Genomic DNA, 6,000 nt, shown 5'->3' with positions numbered 1-6,000 from the left:
TGCCCAAACCCTCGATGCAGAAAGGTAATTGCAGAATTCTTTCCATTTGGTCTCTTCTGGAGTGTTGGGCAGGAGACCTGGGAGGATATCTCGCTTACTAGTAGCAGGTGAATGAATATCTCATGTAGCTGCATGGGGCAGCAGTCAGTGTTTGCTGGATCCTACTGATGTTCTGTAAAAATGTATGCCTGGACAGATGAATTTCAGGGTACTGTTGATAAAGACAGCAGGATTCCTGTCTTTCCGTGGAAGATGTTGGTTACAAAAGGTTATGGATGCCATAGGTTGCTGTGTTGTACATACAGAAATGTTTCAGGTGAGCAAGGAACTTGGTGTTTAAAAGTCAAAACAAAATTGTAATTCTTTTGTCTAACAAAACTTCTGGAGAAAGCTGAAACAACCTTATGTGCTATCCTTCAGAGAACTAGCATCTGCATTTTTCTTGTGTGTGGTTGCCTGATTACAGATCCAGTTGGAATTGACAAAATCTTGTTGAAAGACCTCACTGAAATGTCAGATATTCAAAGGGCAGAAAATCTTTGTACTCATTTCAATCTGCTAATGGCCATAACAGGAGAATCCTCAGGTCCAGTGAGGGGTTGGAGTTAGGAAAACTTGCTGCTTCTGCATCTGTACTGTCTGCTCTGGGGAGAAATAGAAGCACAGAAATCTTTCCCAGTCTTGTGAATGTATGCAGGACCCTGCTTACCTCTGGTCCCAGTGAGCTGAGACAGGGTCATTGTTTGGCACTGAAGCTACAAGGCCTCTTGTGTCACTGTAGCCACAACAATGAATTCTCATGCAAGATTTGGGGAACTGCCTGTGCCTCAGCAGAGATTTCTGCTAATCACTGAAATTCCTCTTGAGTGCATTAACCGTACAGTTGTGGCTGCCGTAGCTTTGTGTTCTCACATTGATGTGGTATCACCTTTTGCTTGTATGGAGAAGTTAAAAGAAGGTCAAATTCTGTTGTCTGGAGAAGCTGAAGTTGCCAGCAGTGAACTTTGCATTCTGGCATGAAAGTTGAACTTATTGGTGGGAGAAATCTGCTTATGAAAGATGCACAATTCCACTTTAGCTCCCTACTTTCCAGATAGGTTTTACTAACATCTACCTCTAGCATTTGGAAAGGGAATGTAGTGCCGATGGACTGCCCCAGTGTGGGAGTGGGAAGGTTTGCTCGGCACTAGGTGGCAATGTTGATTCACGTTTCCGTCTCAGTTTTTTTTCTTACTGTCTGTGCAAAACCCGAGTAGTTCTCAAAATGTACATGTGTCAGCACCACGGAACAGAATTCAGCCTTGAAGAACATGAACAGTTCAATGTGCAAAATGAATTGAAGTTGCTTTTTTCCTAAAATGTGTAATGCAGCAGAGTAAGAGAGGTCAGTGCTGAAATGTTCCTTTCCTTCTGCTTTGCTGTTTCATTTCCTTCCTAGCGTACTGCCTGTTCCCCCTCCCCGGGGTTGCAGCATTCCAGTGGGCTGGATTTCTGGTTTCCTGGACAGCTTGTGTTGATTCATTAGCTGAAAATCTGCTGAGTAGCTTTGTGCTCTTCTAAGAAGTCTTTAACTACTTTAGGATTTGAAGTCGAGGGTGAGGAATTTGGAGAGCAGGATGTGGTGTCTCGCAGCATCAGCTGCACTGGTTCTTCATATTCCTGCTATCTTGTCTATCTCCAGAATGAAGAATTCCAGCTAGTGCTCTTGCTTGCAGGAAATTGTTGCCCATAGGGAGGAAAAGGCTAATCTAGGGAACTCCGTAGAGGTTGGAGAGGATGCATTGGCTTTGCTAGCAGTGGCTCTGGCAGACTGTGTGTTGGTGATGAGTGATCCTGGAAGGAGTCCCTCTCTGCTTGGAAGGACTGCACTCACACAGCTGAACCTAAAGTGAGGGGAAGTGTGGAGAAGGGAAGGTCAAAATGTGTCTCTCCTGAAACCTCAAGGCCCTTTGAGGGTGGGGAGAGAAGGACCAGATGGTGGACCTGTTGTATTCCTGTGCTCCATCACCTGGATCCTTTGTCATGCTTTGGGAGTTCATGTTGATACCCTCAGGCTTTCCTTTAAATCTTGGAGGGAGATTGGTTCATATTTGGGCCAGCTCTGGATATGTAGTAAGGCAAGTGATGGGAACCAGCTGGAAGCTTTCATTTTGGCTGTGTATCTGTATGCTGGGCTTAACAATAAGAGCCCTCCACACACCCAGGTCACTGCTTATTCATCTCACCTGCAGTTCCAGTCATCTGCACCTTGCAGGGACCAAACTGTGGCTAATTGTAGCCTGAGCAACGGGCAGAGCTGTGGTGCCTGCTGCGAGTGCCTGGCTGCACAGGGAGCATGCAGAGAGCCAGCACCATCTGCCAGGGCCACTGTGGCTCCAGCTGTGTGGCATCAAGTTTGGCTCCCAGTGAGGTGGCCAGGGCTTGAATCCTAATATCACAAACAGCAGGGTGGAGGAAAAGCTTAGTTAGCCAAGGAAAAATGTTGTCCAGGCCACCCTACAGATGTGTTCCGTGTCTGTGCAGTCTGAGCTGGTGCTGGTGCTGAGGCAACTTCCATGCAGACCTGAGTGTTGAGATTTTGCTCTATAATGGGTTGTTGACTGCACAAGGAGCCTGGCTCCCTACTAACAGGGGGGTTTTCCAGCCTGCTTGGTCAACCTCCATCTTGGAGAGATCCCTGCATGGAAGCAGCAGTTGAATTTCTCATCTCTAATGGTGCACGTTTCTCCTCCCAGCACTACAGAGCAAACCAAAGCTGGTGATTCAGGTAAAACAGGGAAAGGCACATGTTGCTGTTGAGTTGTGCAGCACTGGGAAGCAAGTGTGCACTTTTGCACATTGGGAGAAGTACTGATTCCCACCAGAAGAGGAAGTCGATGCCCTCTGCTCAGCCTCCCTCCTCCCAAGACTGCTGAAGACAAGGCTTTTGTTCCCAGCTGCTGCTGTCCCCAGCACGGGAGAGGGGGAGATGGTTTCCTCTCTTTGCAGTCTCAGCACAAAGCACTGCAGGGCTTTCAGCCAGCAAGGGATGGGGAGGTGAAAGCTGCCGTTGCCATGGAAATATTGCATGCATGGAGCAGCGACGAGCTTGAAACCCCCAACATTCATTCCATAGCCAGACCACGCTGCAGGGACTTGCATTTCCAAGACTTTTCCTTAAAACTCCTTTGCATGGCATAGGATTTCTGTTGCTTTATTTCACCGAGTTGTTTGCCTCAGTGCTGGCTGGATGCAAGAGGTGATGGTGTGTGGCTATGTGGCGTGGAATGGCACTGCCTGTGGCCTAGGGAGGTTCTGTTCCTGTGCATCCTCAGTGGGTTTGGGGACTGCCTTTGCCTGCTGAGTGGCTGAACTGCCATGCTGGACAAATGAGCATTGATATGCCTTTGTTAGATGGATAAAATCTCCACTCTTTCACCTTTTCATCTTCAGGTTAGGCTCTCTGGCCACAGCAGTCCTTCTGTGGTTTAATTTGAAGCACTGAGACTTGATATTTTAGAGCATGTCTTTTTAAGCTGCTTAGAATGTCTCAGGATGGATTTCGAGGTGCTGGCTAGGAACAGATGCACCCAGCTGCTTTTAACCTTCATTTTCTATTGGAAGCAAGACAGGCTTAAACTTGTGCTGAGCTCTGCCTGCCAAGCTGTGCCTGAACACGGCAGCTCTTAGCAGGGCACTAATGCACAGCCACTGCCACTGTTAATGAGCGCAAGTCGCGCTGGTTTGCAGCAGCTTTGACGTGAGTGGTCTTGCTGGAACGAATTGTTGCGTGATTGACAGGACCTGAAATTACAGGAGGAGGTAAGGGGTGTACTGCAGCGCCTGTGATCTCTGTACCTGGTGCAGCAATGGGGCACAGAGCTGCTGTGGTTCAAAGATAGGTAATACGGTGGCCTTGGCAACCTATGATCCAGTTAGGAGTGTTTTATAAGGTGCAGGGGGAAATGTTTGGATAATCAAGTCCCCAGCAGCAGGGGATGTGTTCAGGATGACATAGCTGTCCAAGGATGTCATCCAACACATACCACAGGGCGCATTACTTCTGTGCTGAAGGCAGGACTGTGCTGCCCAGAGCTGCCCTGCCCAGCTCCAGATGTGCTGTGGGTTTAGGCTTAAGCTATATCAAGATTTGTCACTAGCAGGGTGTGTGTGCAACATGGAAAAAAAATTTGCTCTGGTCGGAGAAATTGAGCTTGTCCAAAACGCCGCAGAGTAGGATGTACATATGGAGAATTACTTAATTCTTCTTGTTTTGCAACATGTTTTCCCAGCTGTTGAAGTCTGCTGTCTCATTCAGCTTCCTGACAGCAGCGCAAACATTTTGAAAGTCCCGTGGCCCCATCTCATTCTCTGTTCAGACATTCTTATTGCTGTTATCCGTATGCTTTTCCTTGAGCCTGTTTATTTGGATCTGATTGTTACTTGGAGCTTAGCCCCACAGCTGTAGTGGAGAGCAGAGCCAGAAGTGGCACTCATTGTGGCAGACCCCTTTAATTTCTTTCTGGTGGCAATGGCCTCAAGGCCCATCTCCTGTGTTTCAATTCCCATCCTCCTGTGCCTGTGTGAGTGCAGCTTAGCAGAATTTGCTGGGATGAGGAAGAGAGGGAAGTGCCATGTGAAGGACCTTGCTACATGTCTTCATAGAACCACAGAATGGTTTGGGTTGGAAGGGACCTTAAAGACTATCCAGTTCCGACCACCTGTCATGGGCAGAGACACGTTCCACTAGACCAGGTTGCTTAGGGCCCTGTCCAGCCTGGCCTTGAACACTTCCAGGGATGGAGCTTGGGAATGGAGCGCTCATGCCTATGTAGGCTTTGGTCCAGAGGCCTGTCTCCCTCTTGTCCATGCTGGCAGAACAGTCTAAGCCATCTTTTCCTGACTCTGCCACCTTCCACCTCAACACTGCATCCCGGAAACCTCCTGCTCTGGTGCTCTGGGCTGCACCCTTTTAACCGAGCGCTGCGCATGGGAACTCTCTCCGCTCTCTCCCTGCCAAAACCACAACAAATGGCGAGTTTCCGTCTGTCAGCTCAGCTCGGCTCAGCTCTGTGCTGAGGCTCTCCACGGCTGGGCAGGCGATTTTCATTTTTCTTCCATAAAAGGACATTGAAGCTGGGCTGCAGCAGCGGTGCCGGTGCCGAGCCGCAGGCAGGGCAAGCGGCGATGCTATCGCCGCAGCAGGAGCTGCTGATTCCATATCTCCTCCAAGGGATGGGCCAGAGGGAGGGACCAAGGTCGAAGGTGTGGGGTTGAGGTGATTATAGGCAGCAGATAACACCTCAGTAGGTTTTTATTGAGTTCTAAAGGGAGATAGATGATAACAGGGGAAGTGATCCTGGTACAGCAAACCTTAGAAGGACAGTCCCATGTAAGAAGAGTATGCGCATGCTGAACCACGTGGGCTAAGCCATCGTGGTGGGGAGGGTCAAAGTTGCCTAGGGAGTGCTGAGAGTCAGGAGATTTCATCCCTAGTTTTATGCTGGGCAAACTACTTAGCCTGAGGGGAAACTGCAAGGGGAACAAGGGAAAGCCACATGCCAGGGATACTCCCGTACTCACTGGTTTTTGCTGTATGCTTGGTGTGGGCAGGAGCAGTTAGAATTGAGTGGTGCCAGCAGGAACTTGCTCCTAAATGCCACTTGCCAGAGAAGGAGGCACAATAATCAGCCCCAAATCACTCCTTTCCTTGTCTGTATATTTGCCACCCTTCCTCGAGACGCAGAAGAAAGGGCTATAGGAGCTCTGAGAATGCCTCACCTGGAAAGAGGGTAGGAGTGGGCTGGGTTAATTGCTGTGATGGGGTGGAGAGACTCCATCAGTGAGAGCTCAGGTGCTGCTGCAGCTTTAACAAGGTCAAGTCTATTTATGCAGTGGTATGTGGAAATGCTTCACTTGATAAATGAGTCTGACAGAGGAGGAGAGGGCAAAGCCCAGTCTGGAAATGGACCTGAGGAAAGAGGTCAGATTAAATGGGGTATCTGTCTCTTGGAGGGTAAA

General features: G+C 48.9%; 1 protein-coding gene across 1 annotated transcript in view; it reads left to right on the top strand.

Moving 5' to 3' along the window:
• The window catches only part of RNF216 (ring finger protein 216), a gene marked incomplete at its 5' end in the record, with an annotated part of 58,471 nt that overhangs the window by 12,608 nt on the left and 39,863 nt on the right, over positions 1-6,000 (top strand). The gene's annotated exons all lie outside the window — the stretch shown is intronic.

This window comes from Acanthisitta chloris, unplaced genomic scaffold (genome assembly GCF_000695815.1).
Source record: "Acanthisitta chloris isolate BGI_N310 unplaced genomic scaffold, ASM69581v1 scaffold15470, whole genome shotgun sequence".
NCBI classification, from domain to species: Eukaryota; Metazoa; Chordata; class Aves; order Passeriformes; family Acanthisittidae; genus Acanthisitta; species Acanthisitta chloris.
The sequence above is the reverse complement of the archived record's forward strand: the minus strand, read 5'-3'. Positions and strand labels throughout refer to the sequence as shown.